The 19,669-nt window shown below is 41.3% G+C and overlaps 1 protein-coding gene across 5 annotated transcripts in view; it reads left to right on the top strand.

Moving 5' to 3' along the window:
* The window catches only part of PPP1R13B (protein phosphatase 1 regulatory subunit 13B), a 2,314,431-nt gene that overhangs the window by 1,131,222 nt on the left and 1,163,540 nt on the right, over positions 1–19,669 (top strand). The gene's annotated exons all lie outside the window — the stretch shown is intronic.

Genomic DNA, 19,669 nt, shown 5'->3' on the forward strand with positions numbered 1-19,669 from the left:
TTGTTTGTTGATTTATTGATGGTCATTTTGGTGGTGGGAAACTGCATGGATGAATCCATCTCTATTATGATTTTTTTTCAGATATTTTGACTTCCAGACAATTTCATTCAGTGAGTGGGTGTCATGTGATTACTGAGGTTGCCTATTTTACAAGTAGGGGCTTTGTGTGTGTGTGTGTGTGTGTGTGTGTGTGTGTGTGTGTGTGTGTGTGTGTGTGTAAGAGAGAGAGATTTAATATGTATACTGAATATAATTTTGCAAATGGAATTCTTAGTTAAACATGCCCCTCTTCTTGGGTAAGTAGACTTGAATAACCAATATTAGATCTTAGCCATCCAGCTGGGAAAGGTTAGTATGTGGATTTTCCATCTGGTTTGATGAAGGCTATGCTACTTACCCAATGACTACATTTATGGCTATCCATCCAGCCATCGTGTTGCTGAACTACATTGTTTGATAATGAGAGGAGCTTTTTACAGAAGTTGAAGATTTTTGTGTCAAGAACCTGTCCATAAAAAGTGGCTTGTTTATGTTACAGTGAAGGCTGTGGTCTTTGTAGTGAGCGTTTTAAGTATAACCAGTATTTCTGAGGTAGAGGAAATCTCTTAAGGCAGGATCTTTCTTAGCCTGGAAAGCAAGCCAGTGATGAAATGTATAGGGGCCAGTGAGAGATAGAGGAAAGCAAGAAGCTTTTTAGTCTGTTTGGATAACTAAGTGAACTTAGTCCTTTGACCTTTTTTGTCAGAAGTGGTTGTAGTCTTTCTTTTGGCAGGGTATTTTGTTGAGGCACATGCCAAAAGGGGCATTGCACTCAATAATGGCTCTTGTAAAGGAAGAATACAGGGATGTTATGACCTTCTTTTCCCTGGATGAGATACCCTTACTAATGAAGTGGGCCATGTAAAAAGCTTTCCTTACAACGGAGACAACGTGGTGGTCAAAAGTCAGGTTTCTATCAACCTGGGTGCCCAAGTACCATACGACTTATTGCGTGCTTACAACATTGTTATTAATGTGATAATTTGTGGGGACATCACTCTCCTCAAATGGGATGATGATGCATTTTTTGGCATTCAGCTTGAGGCCATATTTCTGGCACCAGTTATTTGTTTGGGTGAGACTCTCTTGTAGCTTATTCAGAATGGTTTTATTACGTCAGTAATGTGAATTATTTGCTTTGTTGCAAATTTGTTGGGTTATTTTTGTGGATTATAGTATTGTAGGACTGCTGGTGTTGACATTTTACGTAGTTGGACTCCTGGAATGGTTTTTCCAGTGAGAAATGCTAGTGCTGTAGTGAATATCTGTTTATTTGTAAAAAAAAAAATAAATAAAAATATATATATAGATATATTAACTAAGATATTAGAGTTAACTGTTAGATTAGAGAATTAGGATTAGAATGACAATTAGAATTTTAAGGCAAATATTAGGCATTTATTACATTTATTCATTGTTCAAATGCACCTACAGTACAGCCAGGAGGTCAACTGTGGTCTTCTGGAGCAACAAAAGAGTTAACTATATGATATATTTTATATGCGGCCCCAAGACCATTTCTGTTCACTCAATGCGGCCCCAGCAAGCCAAAAGGTTGGACACCCCTGATCTAGATATTTGACTCCATAACTTTAGCTGCTTGAAAGCATGGTACAGTAACCATGGAATGACACACTTGAAGGAAATATGCTTTTCTGGTGAAGTGTGGAGGACTTTTATATTTGATGTAGTGAAAACTCAATAAAGAAGTACTCTGGTTAATTATCTTATCCAGTGTTCTGGGCAGAAGTTCTCCAGAGCACTGACAATGAAAAGTGAATATAAAATAAAATGTCAGACTGTGACATTTAATTAGTAGGGCATATAAAATATTGCATGGTGACTGTAGGAATCAATTAGATGATGTAAGAAAGGATTTGGGAGAAAGACTGGATAAGCACTTCACAAAGAAACAATGGAAGGATATATGTATGGCTCCCATATGTGCAACAAAGTCTAGAAGATTTTGAATTTTTGCGTGGAAGTGTTTGCGTAGGTATTTTTATACCAGAAGCAGACTCCAAAGAATTATCTCAGGTAGATTGCAAATTTTGGGAGTTGTGATGAAGAAGAAAGAGGTAATTGGAACATATTTTCTGGGAATGTAATGAGTTGGCAGACATAAAATTCTTTGCAGACTACTCTGTCAGAAATACTTGGTGTAATTAAGGAAATTATTTTTTGAGCTGTGATACAGGATCTGAGTTGCCTAGACATAGTAAAGTCTTGCTGAGTTTAATTCTGTGGCTGACAAAAAAACAAATGCTAGAAAATGGAAGTCAAGGTCTAAGCTGACAGTATTGGAAGTAGTGAATATAGTAACAGAGATAAAAGAAATGGAAGTGGAATCTTTAAAAAAGGGTAGGAGCAAATTAACTAGGAAAACGGGAATTATGGGAACAATACATGCAGAATAATGTTTTGGAGGAGGAATGAGGTTTAAAGGAAGGCAGGATTTGAATGAGCTGTGTAAAGTTGTAACTGACAGTGACCGTATAGATTATATGTGGCTTATAATGATTGCAACTGAAAATATGTCAATATGGTTTGTTTTCATTAATATAAATGTATGATTCCGTATGTCATAACTGATAATTCAGTAAAACTGTTTTTGTTTAAAAGAATATGCAAGGATTTTGAGGCCCAAGACTATAAATTCTAGGAGAAATGCTGTGCTTGTGCACTAAAATCACAAGGTTCATTCGCCATTTGTCCGTGATGTCTAACAGTAGTCATTTAAATCAGAAGTCTTACTCCACCCCTGAGAAGTCAGTGGATGCCCCAGGACCTTCTTAGCTTGAGGATACTGGTTCTGAGGTAATTGTTCAGCCACTCTGGCCAGCATCAAGAGTCGCCTACCCAAGGCACACATGTTGGATGACTTAAACACATCCACCCTAGCTGGGCTTAAAGCAGATTAATTCACACTGCTGGTAGAGAAATGTCTTTTCATTAAGACTGGAGTAGACAACCTTCTATCCATGACCGTGGTTGAAAACAAATGCCCTTCCAAATCCCAAATTTCTACAAAACACCATTGGCTGAAGCTTAGAAGATCTCAGTCAGAAACCTCATCAACCTCTCCGAGAGTGTCACCAGATTGGTTTTCCTTAGCACTTGCTTTTTTTTTTTTTACCCTAATTACAAGACTGACAGTCAGGGCAATCCAAACTATTGATGCTGAATGAACATACTGCAAAATTTAGCAATGACATTCTGTCCATTCTAACTAAGAAAAGCTATACAAATAAATACCGCACAGGAGGACGGCAGCTTAGACTATCATTTGCAAATGTCTTGTCCCCTAGGCTTTGATATCAGTAGTAAGGATAAGTTATTCCCCTCCAGTTGACCTGATCTTTGGGGATACATTATCCCTCATGAGGGACTGTTTTCTGTGGCAGGCTGCAGAGGTCTTGAATGGTCAAAGTCACAGGATCCAGACTGTCAGCCTCTGGCCCTTAAGAGACCAGATACATTTTACAGGTTTCAGGGGCACCTTTTTTTTTTTTTTACACATGTATCCCGTTGCTGATCCTGATACTCTGTATTGGAGGAACCAGAAGGGCTAAACCTTCTTGGAAGAGAAACACAATGGAGCAGTAAGGGGAGTAGGCTTTTGGATAGGTCTGGCAAGAAGGTTTTGTACCTCAACCACATTATGTCTTAGAGCCATGAATTTTTCAGGCCAGTATCCCAAAATTCCAGGAATACAGTGAAGCTAGATTTGGAGAACTCTAAAGCTGCTTCAGCTCATCTTATCCAAATGTTCATTCAGGGTAGAAACAGCATTATGTGCCTGTGATATCAACAAAGCAGCTTTTACAGTTGCTGACACTGGCACAGTATCAAGAAGTCATGCTTGGCTTCTCACATAACCCATTGCTAGAGGTAGAAAGGCCAAATTTATCACTACACCCCTAGACTGAGATTTTCTCTATGGCCCTCCAGGATTATGAGTGCTCAAAAAGCCTAGAGGGAAGGAGAAGGTTATAGATATAGTCCACCATATGTGTTACCTTCCTCTGCCTAAACGCAATAGGAATTACCTAATAAGTGGGGACCTTCTACAGAAAGTCAGATGAAGGTGAACAGTTGAAGGACTGAAAGCTCTTTTCCAAGACAAAAATGTCAAAATAATAAGGGGAGGCAAGGGGGACAACAACCTTTTGCTACCTCTGAAGATCAGCTGTGACAACCTAAACCAAACCCTCTCTCCCTGCCCCCTGCGCAGCTCACCCAGGGGTGGGAAGGAAACCCTTCACTTGACTAGATGAGTGGAGAAAATTTTCTTCAGGCAGTTTGGTTCTTGACATAACTGCAAAATGGTACCAAATGAGGTTGTTCAATTCTCACAACAAGGGGTTGCTTACTATGCTGGTAAAACAAAAGCCCCTAGCCATGCCTGTACTGCATCTTTTGTTAGAAGTGGAACTCTTAGAAGACATCGCAAACCCACAGAAAGAAAAATGCTTTTATTCAAGGCTTTATTGGCCCCAAGAAAGAACTGTCCATGAAGCCAAAAAATAAAAATAGTTGCTGGAACCATGAACTTTGCTATAAACTTTAATAAATAAATCTACCACACATTCTCCCTAAAGTTTATACTCAAAGTTTGTGGTTCCAGCAACTATTTTTATTTTTTGACTTATTCACGAATAGTTTTGGATTTATCGCTGATACCAGGTTTTGCTCTAACTGTCCATGAAGACCCATTTCATACTTGTCCAAATTAGGTTTTGCTCTGTTTAACTGTCTATGAAGACCCATTTCATACTTGTCCATATTAAATAAGTATATTTCAAAAAAAAAAAAATGAAAATCTTGATCCTCCAGTTGCTTCTCCCATTGCCATGTCCAAATCAATTTATTTTGAGATTGAGTGTAACAGATGCATACCTTCATATTCATGTAAGGGACAAGAAATTCCTAAAAGTCTGGGCAAGAGATGGGCAGTTCTAGTTCACTTTCCCTACATTTTTACTTGGCCACTGCTCAGAAAGTTTTTACAGAATGTTTAGCTTCAGTAATCACACATTGCAGGACAAGTGGCACACATTTAATCATGTCTGGATAATTGCCTTCTGCAGGGAGGAGACCATAACGGCTCTCTTCTCTGCTCGGCAGTGCCTGCAGAAGTTGGGGCTCATCTTGAACTTACAGAGATCCAAACTGGAGTCTTCATAGAGAAGTATATTCTTGGGGACTCTTCTGGACATACAAGCATCAAAAATTTTAATGCAAAAAAAAATACAAATAAAGCACTAATAAAATAAGTAACAAAGGGCCACAGCTCCAAAGGCAAACCAAAACTTTAATATGTGAGCACTCTTGTTCACTCAAATCAAATAAACGTCTTCAGACAAATTCAAACAGTAAAACCCCTCCTTATATAACCATGAAATCACATGACCAATAAAATGCATTGCATCACAAGTTTAAAACTGGTTGTTAAAGGCATGTACATATTTATAAAGATATTTGCATATACTTTAAAAGAATTTTTAAGCACAAGTGGAGCATTATTAATATATAAAAACAATAAAAGAATAAAAAGGTGCATCCATACAAACCTATAAGTACATAAAGTATTGTGTTATAAGAATATTCTATACTGAATTTCATAAATTCATTCAGTGTAATAAACTTTTAAGCTTGAGTAAACACGTAACAGAACACTGCTCATTAAGGCCTGGATAACTGTGTACATTTAAAGTAAGTTGCCACCATAACTCTTGTCTTTCGAGTGATAGGGATGTATGCCCACCTCTAGGGCTCTCCATCACCTGGTCGATCACCTTAAATTTAAAGTGGTGTCCAGGGTTGTCCCTAATGTGGCTGGTCATAGCATTATTTTCTCTGTTTCTATTTATACTATAAATGTGTTCATAGTTCCTTTCTTTGAACCTAGGATCGGTTTTACCAATATAAAATGCCAGACAGAGTTGACATCTTGCCATATGTACCACGCATTTAGAGTTACAGTCATATCTAGCAGTGAGCGAAAAAATGTCTATTAGCAATTGTATAGTCCCTACCTATGTCTGTGTTCCTGCAATAGTTACATGCTTCACATTTAACCATTCCTGGTTTCCTGTTGTACAATTTATGCTCTTTCTCCAATATATCAACTTTTTAACTGTGGATGTAAAAGACCTTTACACAGTCATCCCCCACAACTTAGGAATTGAATGGGTGGTAGATGTGTTAGTAGAAAGAGGTGCCCCTGCAATTGAAATTAGATTAGTTGAAGAGCTACTATACATCATTTTGCAGAACATTTTTTTCATATTTAATGGTACATAGTACCTATAGAAAAGGGGAGTAGCTATGGGGTCCCCATGTGGCAGTAGTTTCGTCAACCTAGTTATGGCCTTCTGGGAACACCATTTTGTGTTTACCAGTAGTAATATCAAACGTAAAATCCTGTATTGTAAGCTATTTTTGGATGATATATTATGATCATAAATGTAGATGAAACTACGGCCAAGGAAATAGTGGATGAGATGAATGCCAGCACATTCTTCTTAGAATTCATATCCAGTTTTGACAGGGTAAAGATTGCTTATTTGGATGTGGAATTAACTAAGGACATCTTAAGGGGATGCTACTTATCTAAAATTCATAGAAAGATAACCTACTCAAACTCATTTTTATATTACACAAGCTGCCGTCCACAATACCAGAAAAAAATCTATAGTCAAAGGTCAGCTGGCTAGGGCAGCACGGATGATCACCTTGGATATAGAATTTGTGCAGGAATGCAATAATTTAAAACAGATGTTTGAAAGAAGAGGCTATCCAGAAGTGTTACTGCAGGGACTCATAAAAGATGTCCAAATAAAAAGAAGGGAAAGGCACTTCTCACCCATTTTGGACTACCAGCCTTATTAGCTCATATGCCTAGCCCTGCCATCCCTGCGGGTAATAGCGCTGACATAAATATGTCAATGCATAGTATTAACAATAGTGATAAGAATATATATATTGTCAGCTTGATTACTACATATACACTTTATGGTGATTCCATAAGGGGCACCCTGTTAAAAAACTGGTGTATCCTTATGGAAGACAGATCTTAGATCTAAATTGGGCACCCCACCAACACCTGTGTACAGAAAAGGAGCTAACTTCAAAAATATATTGGAGAAAGAGCATAAATTGTACAACAGGAACCCAGGAATGGTTAAATGTGAAGCATGTAACTATTGCAGGTACATAGATATAGGTAGGGACTATACAATTGCTAATGGGCATTTTTCGCTCACTGGTAGATGACTGTAACTCTAAAAGCATGGTATATTTGGCAAGATGTCAACTCTGCCCAACGTTTTATATCGGTAAAACCGATTGTAGGTTCAAAGAAAGGATCTATGAACACATTTATAGTATATATATCTATAATTAGAAACAGAGAAAATAATGCTTTGGCCAACCACATTAGGGACAACCCTGGACACCACTTTAAATTTAAGGTGATCGAGAGCCGTAGAGGTGGACATACTTCCCTATTACTCGAATGACAAGAGTTATGGTGGCAACTTACTTTAAATGCGCGTAGTTATCCAGGCCTTAATGAGCAGTGTTCTGTTATGTGTTTACTCAAGCTTAAAAGTTTATTACGCTGAATGAATTTATGAAGTTCAGTATAGAATGTTCTTATAACACAATATTTTGTGTGCTTATAGGTTTGTATGGATGCACCTATTTATTTATTTATTTTTATATATTAATAATGCTCCACTTCTGCTTAAAAATTCTTTTAAAGTATATGTAAATATCTTTATAAATATGTGTATGCCTTTTAACAACCAGTTTTAAACTTGTGATGCACTGCATTTTATTGGTCATGTGATTTCATGCTTATATAAGGAGGGGTTTTACTGTTTGAATTTGTCTGAAGAAGTTCAGTTGATTTGAGTGAACAAAAGTACTCACATATTAAAGTTTTGGTTTGCCTTTGGAGCTGTGGCCCTTTGTTATTTTATTAAATATTTTAATGGCCTAGGACAAAGTCTTACCTGTCATACAGTTTTTTCTCCAGCTGGTGTTGCAAAAAGCTATGTGGGCAGTCAAAAGGATCTTCAGGATCCTAGTATGCACAGCAGTTACAATCCTGAACGTCCTTAAGGCACAACTGCATATGAGAAAGGTAAATTGGTGCCTAAGGAACCTTTGGAATCAACATATGCATGCATTGTAGCATGCCTTCCCTGTACTTCCATGCTTGAAGAGGGAGCTGGACTGGTATATAGCCATTGAGCATTGAGGAGAACAGAGCAATACCTCTCAACCTGTCCAGCTCACAATATGAATCCAACTGTTGCAACATTGGATCAGGGCTGAGGACCCCATTTACAAGGCTTAGAATGTACAGTGCACTTACAACAGGTCAGAGATCAAACACTGTATAAGCCTTAAGAAGATGCTAGCAGCCCAGAATGCTCTGAAAGCCTTGTAGTCCCTGTGAATTCTATGAATCCTGAAGATTATGAGACACATTACCACTGTCATGTGGTATAACAGCAAATGGGGAGGAGTAAATTCCTTTCATTTTGGAGGATGGACTCAGAAATTTGGGAATTGATCATAGGTTATAACCTGACACCAAGAGACTTGTAAATTCCCACACGAAACCGTATGCTGACAGATCAACAGAGCAAGATGATAGTAGGACCCACACAAGTAACAACTGCACGGGTAGGTCTTATTGTCTCTAACTCAGATGCCAGCAATGGAGCCTTTGCCTCATTCAAGAACTGGCAAATTAGTACCATTTTCTTGCTGTTTCTCTTCATTCTTTCTAGCTTAAGCCAGTGCCTCAGTCCACCACTGGGTCTACCAGCCATTCCTACAGCTCCTAGACTATCTCTGTTCTAAGGCTGCAGCTATTGTGGAATCTAAGGGCATCCTGGGGAGATCACATCATTGACTTCTTTCACTGAGGTATCTATTTATATGTATGATTTAGCCCCACTTCCTCTCCTGCTTTTACCTTTAAGTGTGAAGACTACTTCCTTCTGTGGACCATGCTTCCCCACAGGGAACATCCTTCCTGCCAGTGACTTAGATGCCTGAGCTACCAATCAAACCTGGTTCACCCAAGATGTAGTTTAGCACTTAATCCTTCTGTGCCAAAAGCTTTGGCAGTGGACATTGTCAACATTTCATGGGAGGACAAGTTTCTGTACGCCTTTTCACCTTTACTATTGATTCCAAAAGTGATTCAAAAGGCTTAACCAAGGTTAACATTTTTACCCCCTTATTAGCTCAAGCAGCACTCGTTCTTCCAGTTCAGACTGAGAGCCAGAGAAGACCTGTGATCCTCACAGGTAAATATATCAATTTACCAAGGTCAGGTGCACCTTATTACATCGATGGATCAAAATTCACAATCTGTCAGCCTTGGAAAATTTTAACATTATTACCCTTTGAGTACATGTTTGTCTGTGGGGGTGTGTTACCTAATGAGAGAGGCCAGGAGACCAAGCACTAGAAAATCATGTCTGACCAACCAGAATAGATGCTCCTTGTGATTCCAAGGAAAAGGCCTCATAACTATTGAACCAGAGATACCTCAGGTTATAGAATAATTGATAGGGCATACATGGAATTTGGCGGATTTCAGTGGAATCATTTGCTATCTGCCATAGCAGCAAGTCTACCCTTTGAACCCTCTTCTCGCAACTGTATGGGTTGTGTAGCAGTTTTAAAAGGAATCTTATATCTCTCAAGCCCCAGCAGAGGTCAGACGTATCCTAGGGCCTGAACTTTCTGCTAGAAAAGTTTTAAAATTCCTCCCTTCAGATTCGTCACATATGCAGATGTTCATCGTGTTTCACTGTTGGAGTCATTACACTTGGGTTATCCTGCTGGCAGGCTACTCGCAGTCAGCCTAAATTCCAAGTTCCTGGTCCGGCGTTGGTTGCTGTCGCCTCTTCCCTGACATCAGTGCACCAGGGGTATATAAGATGCAGCCGACGCCATTTTCTTCAGTCTTTCTTGCCGCGCGGTGCCTGAAGCAAAAGCAGTTCGCAAGTGCCGGTCGGCCGACTCCTGAGATTTTCGAAATTGAATTTCAGATCCGAAGTCTTCAATAAAGCTAAGTACCCCATTGGGGAAACTTTTTCTTGCTCCATACCGATGTCAGTAAAAGTTAACAATTGTATTTCTTGTGGGAAGCAAATACCTCATAAGGATTTTCATTCTTACTGTATTCCTTGCCTAGGCCCTGACCACAACGTTGCTAGTTGTCGGTTTTGTGCTAGATTCAACCAACGCACTATTAAGCGTCAGTTCGATTTTGCTTTACATTACTTTGGCTGAAGGTTTAACTATATAATGCCGTCGGAACAACCGATGACCGGAATTCATAAAAAGCGCAGGGACAAAGAAAAGGACAGGCATCCGAGGTCCAAAACCGACGACGAATCCTCTTCTAGGCCAGTCGCCGGTTCGCTGGTTCTCAGTGAGGCACTTTCGCAGCCCCTGACACCTGCTACCTCAGAGCCACAGGCCGCCTCCGACTCCCACGTGGAGACAACTAGGCCTCTGGAAACTCAAGGTATTGGGCCTACGGAAACTATTCCCTCAGATGGGACCAGAGCCGCTGAGCAGGCATCGGCTTCTGAGGGTGTTTTCAGACCGACACAGCTTACAAGCAATACCACTTCAGCAGTCAAGGCAAAGTCTAAAACACCTTTAAAGACAAAGAAACAAGTACAGCATTCTCCAGGACAGTCAACCATGCCAAAGAAACAGATGCTTAAAATGGCCGAGGACCTAATTACTTTGATCAGGGTTTCCCATCCCCCTCCTGATAAAAGGCCTAGGCAAGACACTGACTATGACTCCTCTGCCCAGGTTTCTATTTCTTCTGATTCCTCTTCAGCCAAGGCATATTCTCTTCCTCCCTTTGAGGACTCTGATGCTGAAGAATCTATCCCTTCAGTCTCTCCTCCTGAGGACTACTTTTTTGTGGAAACCCTGCACACCATGAGGGAGCATTTCCATTGGGAGAGCCAGGATTATTCAGAATCCAAGAAAAGGCTCAGATACTTTCTTTTATTGCCTCAGCACAGGCCTCTTGCTATCCCTCCTGTGCTAGATATTGTTGTTGATGTATTTTCTGAATCCAGTTTGTCTCCTGATTCTTTATCCCCTGCACCAGTTAAGCCAGATAGGTACTACAGGGTTCCAGATTCCCATAAATTTCTGTATAAAAACCCTGCTGCTGATCCAGAAACAATTTCTCAGGGTCCCAAAGGGGTCAAGGCTTCCACTGCAAAAAACCCTGTTCCCTGTGATAGGGATTCTACAGCACTGGACAGATGGGGGAAAAAGGTTTACACCTCTACTACTTTAGCTGTAAGGGCTTTAAACTGCCAGTTTCACATGCTTAAATATCAACAATACCTAATGTCTCTGCTAAAACAGAAAATGCTTACAAGCTCTGAATGTCCTGAAAACAAGGAAATGCAGGATTTATTGCATGCAGCTGAACAAGTGGGAAAGCATACTTTGCAATATGGTTTTGATTCATTATAGGCTTCTTGCAGAGCCGCAGTTACACGTTCTGTCATTCGAAGGCATGCTTGGTTAAAAGAACAGAGTTTACCTGATCATGTTAAAGCAAAATTATTGGATGCACCATTACAGCATGATACTTTGTTTGGTGTTAAGGCAGAAGAGGTGTTAAAGAAAATGGAGGATAAAGCAAAATCAATACAGACAGTAAAGGATTTCTTACAGGTTCAGCCACCCAGATTTAGCAGGAACTGGCCTTCTAAAAATTGGTCCTTTTCAGTGTCAGACAGGCCACAAAGAGGCAGATACAGATGCCTAAGAAGCAGATCTCAGCCCCAAGGCTCATACAGACCTAAACAATGGGGTGCTTCAGCCTCCAAAGGCGGAGAAGACAAATCACAACCTTAAAGGAAACAGTCCCAATGACTTTCCACTACCAATGCCAAGCACTTACCTTTTGGCAGCATCCTTAGGGGGAAAACTAGCATTTTTCTCACAAAATTGGCACATGATCACCCAGGACAAATGGGTACTGAATATTGTTTCTCAGGGTTACAGGTTCCACTTTAACACCCTCCCAAGGCCAAAAGGTATGCCAGACCTGCCACACAATCAATGGGCAGAGGCACAAAAACAAATTTCTGCTCTCATGGACATGAGGGCTATTCAAAAAGTACCACAGCAAGAGCAGGGACAAGGATTTGACTTTTCTTGGTACCCAGAAAGGACAAAGCCTGGAGACCAGTACTGGACCTGTCTACTCTAAACACTTTCCTGGACGTTCCAAAATTCAAAATGTTGACACTGCAGCAACTTCTACCCATGCTGGGCAAGAAGGCTTGGCTAGTTACTTTGGACCTCAAAGAGGCATACCTGCATGTCCCAGACAATCTTGCAGAAGATACCTCAGGTTCACAGCTGGCTCAATGCATTACCAATTCTCTGCACTGCCCTTTGGCTTATCTACTGCGCCCATGGTCTTCGCAAAATGCCTGGCACCAGTAATTGCATTTTGCAGACACAAAGGAATTCAAATATATCCCTACTTGGACGACTGCCTTATTCAAGCAGAGAGCAAGGACATTCTATTAAAGCATCTGGCATTAGTAAAAAAGATTAGTAATTTGCCTAGGGTACACAGTAAACAAAAAGAAATCAAAACTAGTGCCCTCTCGAGAGATAATATTCGTGGGTGCAAGCTTAAATACAACTGCCCAGATGGCTTATCTCACGCCAGACAAACAAAGGCAACTGACTCATTACTTCCAAATGATGGCAACAAAGACCCAGCTACCTGCAAGAAAAATTCTGCAGGCTTTGGGCGTCATGGCATCCTGCATCCTGCTAATTCCATATGCAAGACTGCATATGAGGAAGCTACAATGGTATCTAAAAAGTGTTTGGACTCAGCATTGCCACAGCCTGGAAACAATAATTACTCTCATTCCCTGCCTGCAACAAGAGTTTCGATGGTGGGCACTGGCCTGTCACCACAACAAGGGACAGCCTTTCACTTTACCCACAGCCAGGCAGACACTAACAACAGATGCATCGGATTATGCCTGGGGGTACACATGGCGGGAAAATTTATTCAGGGCACGTGGTCCGCAGACCAAATGCATCTCCATATCAATCAGAAAGAGATGCTAGCTGTACAGAATGCCCTGACAGCCTTCAAGGATCTACTATTTCCAGGACAACTATTGCTAAAGACGGACAATACTACAGTCATGTGGTACATAAACAAGCAAGGGGGCACACATTCCTACCCCCTCTGCAGGTAAGCCATGACTTTGTGGAACACCGCACTAACCTATCAAGTACACATCTGCAGGCACAATTCCTGCCAGGAAAGAAAAATACTCTGGCAGACTAACTAAGCAGAAACCTCATGGACCCTCACGAGTGGAAACTAGATCCACAAGTCTTTAGCATGATAACAAGGCAATGGGGACGCCCAGACATAGATCTGTTTGCCTCCCCTCACAACTGCCAACTACAGAGATTCTGCACAAGGACTTATCACTCTCAAGCATGGAAGGTGGGTGCTCTATCATTCAGCTGGAAAACCCTAACAGTTGTATGCCTTTCCCCCACTGCCTCTCCTCACCAAGGTACTCCTAAAAGTCAGACGGGAGAAGCCAAAAAATTATTCTGATTGCCCCAGACTGGCCACACCAGCACTGGTACCCAATACTAAAGAGCTTGTCTCAAGGCCCAGCCTGGACTTTACCTCAAATTCCTCATCTTCTCACCCAACAAAACAATGAGATCCTACACAGCCAACTCAGAACCTTAAATCTGGCTGCATGGCGAATAATATAATCACTCAGAACACACCTCTCTCTAAAGCAGTTATGGGTGTCATTTTGGAAGCCAGGAGGCCCAGCACCAGGAAATCTTATGCAGAAAAATGGAAGAGATTCTGTGCTTGGAACCAGGTACAAGGACTTGAACCGCTTGTTCCAAATATTCCTCAGATTTTACAATACCTAACTGAGATGCTGGACACAGGCCTATCCTTCTCATCAATTAAGATCCATGCCTCTGCCATTTCAGCTCATTACAATATGGAACCTCCTATTTTCTCACATCCACTGCTAAGACAGTACTTCAGAGGGGCCAAAAACATAAGACCCCCAAGGAGAGCACCGATACCTACATGGGACCTCAACTTTGTCTTGGAAAAGCTCACACTGCCTCCTTTTGAGCCAGGCAATACAGCTGAGATAAAATTCTTATCGTGGAAAACTGCTCTGCTCCTAGCAATAACTTCAGCAAGAAGAGTCTCAGAGTTACAGGCATTAATGGCAGTGGAACCTTTTATCATTTTCCATCCGGACAGGGTTTCTCTAAGGGCAAATCCAACATTTATGCCAAAGTTAGTATCCAGTGTGGCTCTTAACCAAACCATTCATTTGCCAACTTTTCATCCAAATCCCCAGAATAAAGGGGAGAGACATCTGCACTCTTTGGACATACACAGGCAGCTATGCTTCTACTTGGACAAAACAAAAGCTTTCAGAAAGACTGAGCAACTTTTTGTGGCATATGCTGCAAGATCACAAGGAAAGGCTATTTCAAAGAAGACCATTTCAAAATGGATAGGACACTGTATTCGTTTCTGCTATGCACAGCATGGCAAATCAGTGCCTAAGAATATTAGGCCACATTCAACCAGGGCAGCAGCCACATCAACAGCCTTTCTCAGAGGAGTACCAACCAAGGAAATTTTGGAGGCTGCAACTTGGAGTTCAATGCACACTTTTACCAAACACTATCACTTACCTCTTTACTCTAAATCCAGAGCAGGCTTTGCCACTGCAGTTCTGCAGGGCCTCATAGCCACTTCTAATCCTATTTAGACCCAGCCACCCAACCTCCGCTTTGGGATTCAACCCAAGTGTAATGACTGCAGCAGTGAAACACGATGAACATAGTACAGTTGTGTACCTACCATAAATGTAGATGTTCGAGTGTATTCACTGTTGCAGTCCAGGTTACCCACCCACCATCCCCTTTCTTTGCTGGGACTTATCTATACTTTTCTATCCTGTACAACCTATGTGATGTATTTGCTTGTAAATTAAGGTTTTGTTTATTTTAGTGTATGTTTTTTATAAGCAATATGTATTGCCTACCTATTTGGGGGCACCTGACATCTGGGGCAAGAAAAACTGAAGAAAATGGCATCGGCTGCATCTTATATACCCCTGGTGCACTGACGTCAGGGAAGAGGTGACAGCAACCGATGCCGGGCCAGGACTTTGGAATTCAGGCCAACTGCGGGTAGCCTGCCAGCAGGATAACCCAAGTGTAATGACTGCAACAGTGAATACACTCGAACATCTACATTTATGGTAGGTACACAACTGTACTTTTCCTTCATTGAAAGTAGTATTCTTGGTGGCATTCACCCTTACCAGTAGAGTATCAGAATTGCAGGCAGGAATGTGCAAAGAACACTTTTTGGTTTTCCACTCAGACAAGATATCCCTGTACACCAACCCTGTACTTATGCTAAAAGTGAAGTTGCCCTGAGTCAGGCCAGGGATGTTCATCATATTTATCACTGCTACAGTAGCCTTGGATATATAGGTTATATCCTGTCAAGGAGGCAACAGTTGGCCATCTTCCAAAGCTTCAGGGCACCTTCCATGCACCCAAATTGTAGACGGCTTGAGCTGAGCTGACTAAAAACAAGTTTGGGTGCCAAGCCCTTTAGAGCTCTGCTGCCATTGAAGAGTACATTCCTGTAAGCTTTCGAGGATCTGTGGACTGCTTGATGGTGGTCCTTTGCTGGGCAGATAAGTTCCCTCTGGGGGAAAACCTTCCATTTTCTAAGTACTGTTTGTGTTTTATCACTTTCCTGTTCAGGAAAGTTATTTTAAACCTGAGAGGTTTGTGTTTTAACAGACTGTCACTGTTCATAGGTAGGTACTAGGCTATCTGCCCAAGGGCCTACGTAAACCTAGCCAGCAAGGTACCATAGCTTACGCTACCCAAGAAAGTTATTTTCCTGTGCCACTGTCCAGCAGAGAGACAGAAGTGATCCCAGGGGTGTATTTCCTATTTCCCATCCACTCATCCAGATTTTTCTTAAAGAGTGTTAATGAAGAACTTTGCTTGACATAGATGGGTAGCTTGTTCCAGAGTATAGGAAGTCTCTGGGACAGGAATCTCTCCCTCCAGCGTGTCCTGTATATTGTGGTGGCAAGGTTTAGGTCCCTAGAGCGTGTAGCTTGGACGGATTGGGATTTCTGTAGGTGTAGCATGTCCAACAGCTCTGGGTTTGACGTAGCTTTTTTATGTTAGGCAGAGATCACCTCGAAGTAGGCGATATGCTACGGAGTAAATCTGGAGTTTTTAGAGGCGGTCAGTGTAGGGCATTTGTTTGAGGCCAGTAATCCTCTTTGTGAGGTACTTCTGTAGCCTTTCCAGCTGCTGCAGATGTCTTGTGAGGTACATTCCAAAAGGGGCGTTGTACTCTATAATGGGTCTAATGAGTGACGAGTAGAGGGGAACAATGACCTCTTTTTTCCTGGATGAGAACCCTTTTATGATGAGGTGTGCCACGTAGAAGGACTTCCTGACTACTGTGACGATGTGACTATCAAAGGATAGACTACTGTCCACCTGGGTCCCAAGGTCTCATATCATGCATTCGGTGTTAAGTAGATTGCTGCCTATGTGGTAGTTCATGGGTACAGAGTTTTTACCAAAGGGGATGACACTGCACTTTTTGGCATTGAGCTTGAGGCCATGGCTCTGACACCAGGCATCTGTTTCAATGAGGCCCTTTTGTAGGATGTCCACATCATTTGGGGACTTGACTATGGCTCCTAGTTTGCAGTCATCTGTGAACTTCGTCAGCCAGAGGCCTTCTGTGTTAGCCTGTACTTCAGAGAAGTAGATACCAAACAGGAGAGGTCCCATGACGGAACCCTGTGGCACTCCACTTGTCACTGCCTTGAGGTCAGATTTGGAGTCTGCAACTTTTACAGTGTGGGTTCTGTCAGTGAGCCAGTTGGCAACCCGTCCTGTGACACAGGGATTTTAAATGGGAGCGCTCTTTTTTTTCCTGTCATTTTAATAACTGTGTAAAGTAGCCAAAAACATTTTTTTGTGGAGAAACAAGTGTTTGTTTTGCCTTTTTGGGGATGGCAAGGTGTGTGTGTTTTATATTGTATGTTTCTGTGAAAATGTTACTTCTTACCAGTATTTACTGCTTGTCTTCACGGGAAAGAAGCATCATTTTCAGCTTGACCATGAACAAATTACAGGTCCCTTGGTCAGTCTTTCTTCCAGCCATCAAAAGGAAAAATTAGTAAACAAACAGCCTTTGCCATAACAGTAGTCTAGCAATTTGCCCCAGCTGTTTTATTTATTTATTTTCAGTTTGATTGCCAGGGAAGTCCACTGGGCTCAGGGAGCCCATTTTTAGTGGAGGCCCGAGGAGAAAAGCTCCATAAAACAGAATACAGCGAAGAAAAACAGTAAACAACAAATGCATTTGCAGTAAATATTGTAAAAGAAATACAGTTGCAATAAATCTGTTACAAGTATCATCAAAAAGTGAGGTGTAAATTAATTTACATGAAATGCAATGCCTTTGAAATCGAGTAACTATGTACAGTATTTACATTTAGTAAAGCTATCATATGAAAGAAAGCTTTAGATGGCTAAGTGAGCCATCGGTACTTGATATTTTCAAGGAGAGAAGATGTCACCTAGGAGATAGCTTTAGAAGGCTAAAGTGGACTCTAGGGAGTTTAGGCATCAAAAGGGGGGAACCTTGCTTTGCTTAATGGGGTCTAAGTCGGGAGAATGCAGCTACATCTCCATTTTGAGGAGAGGTAGGAGTGAAGCTGTGGTTTGAAATTATCTAAGTTTGACAATGTCCTAAGTGTGGAAGGGAGTGAATTCTATTTTTTGTCTAGGGAGAAGGACAGGAGAAGTTGTCCAGCAGGTCGTTTTGGTTTATGGATGGAGATTAAGTTTTGATTAAGCTGTAGATGGGTGGCTCTGCTGTGGCCGTTTGTTGTACCTCAGAACACTTAACTTTTACCCTGGATCCCTCTAGTTTAGCATCTCCAACCACTATGAACCTGAGGTTAATCATGTTCTCTTTAGCTGTTCGAGTCCCCCTCAGTGGGCAAGGGAGAGCCACTAATGTCAGTCCTGGCAGAAGGAACAGGGAAGGCTTCCCTGCTTTGCCCATCCCTAGGGAAGCTGCTGCCACACATTTGGCTCCATTCTACCCTGCTAAAAAGAAACAGAAAATTATGCATGTCTAGTCATATTTATTTAGACAGGTATAGTTTACTGGGTCTAACTCAAGGTTTAATTCATACTTTTGATCCTTCTTCTGAGGTATTTTCTGGTAAAAGAAAGGCTACCTCTTTTCCTGAAGCTGTTCAAGATTCTGAATCTGAATAGGAAGATGAAGGGACAGCTACAGGTTTTCTACTCAGATTTCCAATTCAGAATCGAGGAGAGCTGATTGATTGCCCATGTGGGGTTTCTCTTTTTTGTGAGACTATTACTAGAATGTGCCAGTGTTTTCAGTGTGAGAACATGAGGTTTCTCTGTCCCTCAGAAAATGCTGTGAGTTGTTACAGAAGGAGTTTCCAGACCCTGCACAAATTTCTCCTATTCTGTCCCCTTTAGAGGGTGCGTGTGTATGTGTGTCTGTCTGTGTGTTTCTGTCTCTGTGTGTCTGTGTGTGAGTGTGAGAGTGTGTGTGTCTGTGTGCGAGTGTGAGAGTGTGTGTGTCAGTGTGTGAGTGTGAGAGTGTGTGCGTCAGTGTGTGAGTGTGTGTGTCAGTGTGCGAGTGTGAGAGTGTGTGTGTCAGTGTGTGTGAGTGAGTGAGTGTGTGTGTCAGTGTGTCAGTGAGTGAGCGAGTGAGTGTGTGTGTGTATGAGTGAGTGTCTGCGTCTGTGTTACTGCCAACAACTTTCCTAATAGTCAGCCGGCTGCCCTAAAAAGGCAGATGGGATGAATAAAGTTCCTAGGTCTTATGTTTTTATACACTTTTCCTAAACCTGACCCAGCAGATATAACATTTTTGATCCTACTGCTGTTAAACACTTAGTACTTCTGCAGCTTTTATTTTCAGAATTTTGCATGATCAGGCACATATGTTAAAAGTTTGTTCTAATTGTGAAAGAATGTGGAATGTTTTATGTGCAGATCTGACATTACCTTTTCCATCCATTTCTCAATGTAAGGGTCTTGGATCTGACCTTGGATCTGGCTTCAGCCACTTTTGAGCTTTGGATCCGGTGCTCAGGCTCCTCCTTTACAAATAATCCCTGTGTAAAGAACAAGCTGTGTCACCTTGCTTGAAGCAATAAGAGTTTGATGGATCTCTGTGCTCAGGAGTGGTTTTCAGGTAAAAATCTATATCTTAATAGATAAGTACTTCTCATTTCAGTGTGTGTGTGTGTGTGTGTGTGTGTGTGTGTGTGTGTGTGTGTGTGTGTGTGTGTGTGTGTGTGTGTGTGTGTGTGTGTGTGTGTGTGTGTATCTATATATATATATATATATATATATATATATATATATATATTTAGGTCTGCTATCACAAAAAACATAATACCAG

Source organism: Protopterus annectens, chromosome 6.part0, assembly GCF_019279795.1.
Source record: "Protopterus annectens isolate FY-2018-M chromosome 6.part0, PAN1.0, whole genome shotgun sequence".
Classification (NCBI taxonomy): domain Eukaryota; kingdom Metazoa; phylum Chordata; order Ceratodontiformes; family Protopteridae; genus Protopterus; species Protopterus annectens.